Source organism: Lathyrus oleraceus, chromosome 7, assembly GCF_024323335.1.
Source record: "Lathyrus oleraceus cultivar Zhongwan6 chromosome 7, CAAS_Psat_ZW6_1.0, whole genome shotgun sequence".
In the NCBI taxonomy this organism is placed as follows: domain Eukaryota; kingdom Viridiplantae; phylum Streptophyta; class Magnoliopsida; order Fabales; family Fabaceae; genus Lathyrus; species Lathyrus oleraceus.
Genome location: NC_066585.1, coordinates 264,935,039 through 264,942,896, shown reverse-complemented (window position 1 = coordinate 264,942,896; position 7,858 = coordinate 264,935,039).

Genomic DNA, 7,858 nt, shown 5'->3' with positions numbered 1-7,858 from the left:
AGACCCCTCGAAGGCCGTTAAGTACAGATTAACAATTGTTCCTTTCACAAGAGGCATCAGAATCGGAGGTTCCTGCAACTTATCCTTTTATTTTTTCAATGCCCCTTGGCAATCATTATTTCACCTGACCGTTTGATTCTTTTTTTCAACAACTTGAATAGGTTCCCACGTGGCTGTTAGGTGAGATGTGAACCATGACATGTAGTTCAATCTACCTAATAGACCACGAACCTCTTTTTCTGTTCTCGGTTCAGGCATTTTTTCTTTGTTTTTTTTTTTTTTTTTTTTTTAACAGGATCGACCTCGATTCCTCTCTTACAATAAACCCCAGCAGCTTACCGGCCCGCACTCTGATAGTGCACTTATCTGAATTCAACCTCAATTTGAATTGTCTTAACTGGTCAAACGACCTGCCCCGATCTGCCAGATGCCCCTCTCCTGTTTGGGGACTTTGTTATCATGTCATAGCATAGCATTCAACTTCATGATGAATCATATCATGAAACAAAGTCACCATGGCTCTCTGATACAGGCACTGGCGTTCTGCTTCTCCAGAGGACAGTCTTCTCTCCATGGCAGCTTGTGCACAACGACATTGGTATCCGACCCTCGCACATCCTGACATGACCAGGCGAAGGTATCCACCTGCTCTTCCAACAGGGCTACCATTCCGCTCTCGACTTGCCTCTGAAACGGCCCCAATTTTTTCCTTCCTGACCTCGGCGGTGCTTGGAGTAACAACCTCAACCCGCTCCTCGTGCGGCTGAATCACCTTCTCCTCTTGTTTTGACAACCTGGTTAATCCCAGCAGATCACAATCTTCTTCGCCTTATTCTTCGGCATGATAGCTCGGTTTGTCGAAGTCATATGAGGTGTAACCAAATTGTTATCAATGAGATCCGGAGAATTATTTTTCGACTTTGGAACGAGACAAATCAAAAAGGTGAAAAAATGAAAATAAACATTGCCATTTTTATTTGTTTTTAAACTGCAAAAATAAATGAAAAACAGGGAACACCGCTTTTTGACTGAAAAACATCCATTTATTTATGATGCAGAAAATGCAAATTTAAACATGAGGTGACCCTTACAATGAACCATTACGTGTCGGGCAACACGTACGGCTTTCATGCAAATAAAATTGAGAAACAAGAAACATTACTCTTCCAGATGAGTGACAGTGCTGATTTTTCAGGCCTTCCAGTTCCCTGGTACGCACGATTTTATCCACGATTCCAGCTCGCGGTCGCTGTCACTCTCTTCACCCACTGTATAGGCGTGATCTGAATCTAGCATTCCAACACTGACAAAGGTGAACGACGGACGACGTCCTCTGTTCTGCTCAGACGAGTCTTGACCTGGATGATAACCAATCCCAAACATATCCGCCTTTACCACAATGCCTATGATCTGTCCCCAGCCTGGGATCCCTCCATTTCTCACCACTTCCAATGCCTGTTTGTAATAGGAAATGGACGGCTTTTTCTCTTTCTCAACACCAATGGCATTTTCCACCTTGACGGTTTCAACTGCCAGACTGGGTGCTTTACACCTTACATCGTCCATTTCTACTTTCATCTTTCTCTGGACCGTTTCCCCAATTACTACACACCCCTTTGTAGCGATGGCCGCACAACAATCATCAACACGAGGGAAAGCTCCATTTTTTGTCGGGCGTTTTGGGACCACAGACATGGGCATTCTTAACTGATCCTTCTCAGTCACCTCTATCCCTTTCTTGTCCTTCGACATCATCTCCACTTTTACAGGACCATGCCTTGTCACGGGGTTAGCACTATCATTTGTCGTCGGTGCAAAGCTGATTGCCTTAGAATCCACCAAGTCCTGGACCACATGCTTAAAAGCTTTGCAATCCTCAACATGATGTCCGGGTGCCCCAGCATGGAACTCGCACCTGACATTCTCATCGTAACTGGCAGGCCTCTGATCAGGTTTCAACAGAGTCAACATCCTTGGCTGCACCAACCCGAGGTCCATCAACCTTTTAAACAGAGAGGCGTAAGTCACAGGCGGCTTATCGAAATGACGATCTGTCGTCCTCCTTCTCACTTGGCCCACAACTCTTTGTGTCCTTTGTTGAGGTGGTGGTTGCCGCTGTTGTGCAGATGAATCACCAACAGGAATGGTTACGGTGGCAGCATAAGGGTGGTAACGATCCTTACCGTATTCTCTTTTAGTCTGCGCACCACCTGATTCAACCTTCTTCTTGGGCTGACCACTGTCAAGGGATTTCTTCACTACAGAGCCAGAGGGATTTGTTACTTCGGATGACAGAGCCTTTCCCTGAACTTTCTCCTTGATCATCCAGCCCTCAATCCTTTCCAATCTCTCGGCCATGGCTTTCTGCCCCAAGGCAAGCCCTTGCACAATACTGAACAAATCCCTCACCATCTCTTTCAATTCGAGTATATCGTCGTTGGGAGAATCCATCAGTTTGGATTTGTTGCCCCTAGCAGGATATCTGAGCAAACAAGCTATGCGCACCGGTTGACACCTACAAAACAGCAAATGGGTTAATATGCATGAATGCAACATCTATTCATATGAGGAAGATTCCGTCCTTTGATTCTGGTTTCATCGAGACAGATAATATTTCACCAATAACATTCTGACATCCGGATGTCTCTCAACCAGATTCTCAATCCATAATACTCCCCATATGGCTAGATGTAGGTTTGATGCAGATGAATGCAAAATGAGAATGATGCAGATGTATGAATTGCAATGCATTGTGCCATCCTCCAAGTCCTCTGATCATCTGTTGCACTGAGCCACAACCCCGATCTCTGAACCGATCACAACCCTCTGAGGGAACAGGCAACCACAAATCCAACTCAAGGGTTCCGAAATAAACGGAAGACTGATACACCATCATCATCATCTGACAATCTCTGAGCAGATACCCAATAGCCTCTGAATCGGCCCGGGGAATCCTGAAATAAACGGATCCCCACTGATAAATAACACGGCCCGGGGAATCCTGAAATAAACGGATCCCCACTGATAAATATCACGGACAGCACTCCGGCGTCACCGCAATACATGCCCATAAATCCGACTTATAAATATGACTCTGATCAACGGAACCGTTAGTCACCATCTGAGTCACCATCTGAACATGCATCTGAAAGAACCACCCTCCCCTCACAGGTAAATTCTAATCAGGTCACCCTAAGGCGGATAATAGTCTCGACAATCGGGCAGAGATACTCAATGGGTTTGCCCTTTCGGGTGTGCCATTGTAGCTCCCTTAAGACCGTCTAAACCAAAGATCCGGGAAATGATCGGTCACCAGAGTCAATAGTTCAGATGAAGTAACTCAACCAAAGTGGAGTACCCCACAGAGGAAAGCACTATCAAATGAACCTCGTCTGGCTTGTGGTATGTCACGTTGCAACAATATGCTGATAAAGCAAATGAGGAACGTGAGACCACACTAATCCTAGGTGTATACTCGGGCCTGGGTTTTAGCCCCACTCAGAACACCCACCCCAAACAGAGGAACCACCTGCACAGAGGACGGCAATATGATAGTATGATGCATGCAAATATTTATGCAAATATATACACTGGTTAGAATAATAAATGCAATAAATCAAGCATCACAAGCAACCTAAACTATCTGTAAGACCCCAATTTTGGGCCCTAAGATCCCTCATGGCCCATATCATATCATATCATAACCTCAAGGATCATTGCATGCCTTTGTCCCCTTCTAGTGGGTAGATTGCCTTGTGGGTTTGTTTCTTGATCACCAAGCATACTTTGCATTTGTATATCTTTGCTTTCATATGTTTATCATTCAAAAAGTACAAAAATATTGTCAGTCTAACCTTGTTGCTTGCAGTTGAAGCAATCATCAGCAATTAGGTCAAAATCAGTCAGTGGTCAGTCAAAGCAATGGATGATGGCCATTCTTGTGGAATTTGGGCATCATGATCAATAATCAAAGGTTCATACATCTTGGGACATCATCTGGAGTCAAGTTCTCAAGGAATTAGGGTTTGGAATTCATCAGGAATGCTCCAATCATTCAAAACCCTAGAAAAAGTCAACAGACAATCAAACTTGGTCAACTGTTGTTTTAATCAGTAATTTGATGGATAGAATTGATTTGAAAGAGTTCATTCATGCTTGTATAAGCCTCATCTATCATGTTCAACCTCATCATGGAAGAAAATCAAGTCAATCAGGAAATTTTCCAGAAATAGCAAGTGGACCTGTAATTTCAACTGCCAAAAATGGAAACTTCTTGATCTTAAACTTACATCATGATACAAGCTCCAAATGAATTTTTGCCCAACATGAAAGTTGAAGATCTTGTCTTCCCATTTTCAAAAAAGTCCAAGAACATCAAAATCCCATGTGTGGTTGTCAAGATATGATCAAATCATTTTCACCAATTTTTGAACTTCAACAAGCCATATCTCTCAAACCATAAGGCCAAATTTGGTGGGGTTTTTTCCTACAAACCACATTTTTCATCCTCTTTCCAAAAATATAAATTTCATGACCTAAAACCTTGCCAATCAAAATGGCATTTTTGGACCTTTTGCATTTAAATTCAAAGTTTGACCAAACTTTGACTTTTTGAGTTTTTGACTTTTTCTTGATTTGGTCAATTGGGAAATGTTCCATATCACATTTGTGACTTGTTCCAATTCCAAAACCATCATCATACCACCATTTTCCCATCATTTTGGCTTAAAATGCAAAATTGACAAAATTGGCAATTGGCTTCACAAAAGCAAAATCAGTACAGCATTTCATTTGTACAACCAAAACAGCAAACATGCTGTCCTTTTTGCAGCCTGTTGCAGGCCCATCCAAGCAGACAAACACCTCCCATTTTCCACTTTGTGCATAGTTAGCAAAATGGCAATTGGTTTTTCATTAAGCTAAATCAACTTAGCACTTGGATTAATAATGTTAAACAGACCTTTATAAGGCCATTTGCTGTCAAATAAACCCTAGTCTTTAGCAGCCTACCACACAGAAAAAAGAGATTTCTCTCATTTGCATTTTGGCTCAAGTAAACTTTTCTGCCAAACCCTTGCAAACCCTCGAATAACCTTGATTCCTCCATCACTTAAACATCATTTGGGATTGTTTTTGCACACCATTTCTCAACTGTAACCCTCTTTCAAGCTCTGCATTTTCAAAGTATCTCCAATGGCAACTTGAGATTTGAGAAGTTTTCGAGCAAGTCTGAGCTGAACAAGCTTCATCATCCATCAACACAAAGCACAAGGGCCACCTGTTTGAGCTTGTGACCACCAAAACAGCACGGCATCTAGCTTTTCTTCAAAAACAAGTGCTTTAGTTGCCTAAGTTCTTTGAACTTGATTGCTTGCTTTGCTATTTAGCATTTGCTTTGAGGTATAAATACTTCTTCTTCATGTAGTCTGGAGACCCGGTCTGTTATTTGACCGGGCAAACTGTCTGAAGTCCTCCTTAAGAGGCAATGCCTGTGTTTGTTTATATTTGTCCTAAGCAGGAAAAGTCCTTCAAGTAAGGCAATTGGTGGAAGGTAGGGATAAGTAATCTATCCCCCACTATTCAGTGTGTCCTCTCTTTGCTCCCATTACATGGTTGAAGCAATGAGATAAATACCCAAGATCCAATCGAGTCAATAATGTGGAGAGAGTTCCTACTTTCTGAACTCCCACACTTTCTTTGATGCTCTCTCTGATATGAGATAGAAGCAATGAGGCACACCCCTCATCTCCTATTCATCTGCTTCACCTGAGTCCCTCAATGGCCAGGTTAAGAGCGACCTTTATCCATTACAGTGGACTTTTTAAAGTCAAACCCTCTTGTGTGAGCCCCATTGTTTGGCTATAGAGTGTGCTGTTTGATATTCATTGATTGATTAATTGCTTCATGTGCACTTGTTTGCCTATATGCTATGCATTTATCATCATCATCAATTGCCATTAATGCACCATCATCTCATTTGCTTGTGTGCTATCATTGTTGTTTGCCCATTGAGGACAATTGTAAGACCATTGCTTTGGCATTTGCTCCTGTGATATGGAAGGATAGAGTGTAAGACCTCATTGGTCACTCATATCTTCTGTTTATCTGTGTGTATGTGAGGATACAGTTATAAGTCCCTGTAAGTTGGCATCTGCTTTCCTGTGATCATAGTTTGTTCATCTGTTTGTATGAGAGGTTGCAATTATAAGTCCCTGTAAGTTGGCATTTGCATTCCTGTGATCATATTGTTGCTTTTGTTCTTGTATGTGAGGATCCATTGTAAGTCCCAGTGATGTGGCATTGGATTTCCTAGGACCATACTGTGGAGATAACCTAAGTCCAGATAGATTGGCAGTTGACTTCCATATTTCATTTTTGTTTTCTTCTGAGGAGATTAGTGTAAGTCCATTGAGTGGCATCTGATATCCTGTTCTGTTTTAGGAGACTGGTGTAAATCCATATATTGGTATCCGGTATCCGCTTTTATTTTCTTTGTCTGTGGAGATTAGTGTAAGTCCATTGAGTGGCTTCTGATATCCCGTTCTGTTTTAGGAGATTGGTATAAGACCATTGATTGGCATCCGATATCCGCTTTTGCTTGCTTTGCTTGTTTGTTATTATTAATTGCTATTCCAAAGGACACACTTGAATCATCTCCCATATGATCTCAAGAAGTGAACCTTCTAAGAAGTTTTACTATCCATCCTCATCCATTCATCATTCATTACGTCCTGGACTTTTCACACTTTATCTTTTAAACGTGACATAAGTGTTGTGCAAACATCTTCATGTTTTTCTAACTAAAAACCTGGACTCAAGTCCTTGACCTTTTTCCAAACTTCATTTCATAATACTTATTTGAATTGATCTTAATCATATTTTGACTTCATTTTCATAATCATAATCAGTAACTCCACTCATTCACTTGTTTTGGCTTTGTCCATTAATGTTTTCATACATGAGCTATAGGTTTGATTTATCTTAGTGGTTGATGTTAATCTCACCTTCTGTCTTTAGTGATTGAATTGTAAGTCTTCCTTGCCTATTATAGGGTTAACCCCTCCCTGGCAAGTTGAAGCTGTTCTCACATGGTGGACGTTGTTATTTGTATAAGGTTGAGTTTTCTCCCGTAGATAACGTAAGACCTAGGGTTTGTGTTTAAAATTGAACCTAACCCACTTTTGGAAATCTTTTAGCCGAACTACGGCGTTCTGATCCTTACCTTTGATGGAAGGTACGTAGGCAACGGGTTCATCCGTTCGAACCCAATAACCCATTAACAATAAAATGTATATTCTTTCCTCATCATCCCAATCATGTTTGCACAATCTTTATGTCATAACAAATAATAATTTTTGCGTAACAAGTGTGAAAAGGGCTCCCTAGGAGTACCTAGGACGTAGTGGGTGCCTAACACCTTCCCATTGCGTAATTTACCCCTTACCCAGACTCTCTGATCTTTTTATTAGTTTTCTACGTGTAAAACTTCTTAGGCTTTTGTTCGCTTTTTAGCCAATCCTTTGGATAAATAAAAGTGCGGTGGCGACTCGAAAATTTCAACGTATCTCTTAGCTTATGATTTAATCGATAGATCATATAGCGACGAATACACCGCTACAGAAAAGTGGCGACTCTGCTGGGGAATCATGCTTCATCCCTGGTTTGTATTGCCTACTTTTCACCCTTGTTGTGATATATGTTATTATTCTTTATTTGACATATTTTTGTACAATTTGGGATGAATGTATTGATTGTAATGTGTGAATTGCTTGATATACATTTGCTTGTTTGCTTTGGTGATCTGTGAGATGAGTTCTGTACCCGAACTCGAGTGCCCTCTAGGATAGGAGAATGGCAT